The sequence below is a fragment of the Penaeus monodon genome, chromosome 30 (assembly GCF_015228065.2).
Source record: "Penaeus monodon isolate SGIC_2016 chromosome 30, NSTDA_Pmon_1, whole genome shotgun sequence".
Taxonomy (NCBI): domain Eukaryota; kingdom Metazoa; phylum Arthropoda; class Malacostraca; order Decapoda; family Penaeidae; genus Penaeus; species Penaeus monodon.
In genome coordinates, this window is record NC_051415.1 from 22,404,321 (window position 1) to 22,404,589 (window position 269).

Sequence of the window (269 nt, forward strand, 5' to 3'; positions counted from 1 at the left end):
CAATGTTGTTGACGTTCGAATCACAATTATGAATATGAAGCAGCAGTGCCCTCATGCGTGGGCACGAGAGAAGGGCATGGATTTTGAGGTAGTCGCGGGAAGCGGCATTTCGGCCGTTGTTTATGGCCGTTGTACTGGAGGAGGGGGCGAAGGGGAGGATGGAAGGGAGGGCGGCTCGAGCACACCTCCGCGCCTCGCACACAAACGTCATAATTGCGTCGATAGTTATTGATTGCGATTCCAGAATGGGTTTATACATGCCAACCTTG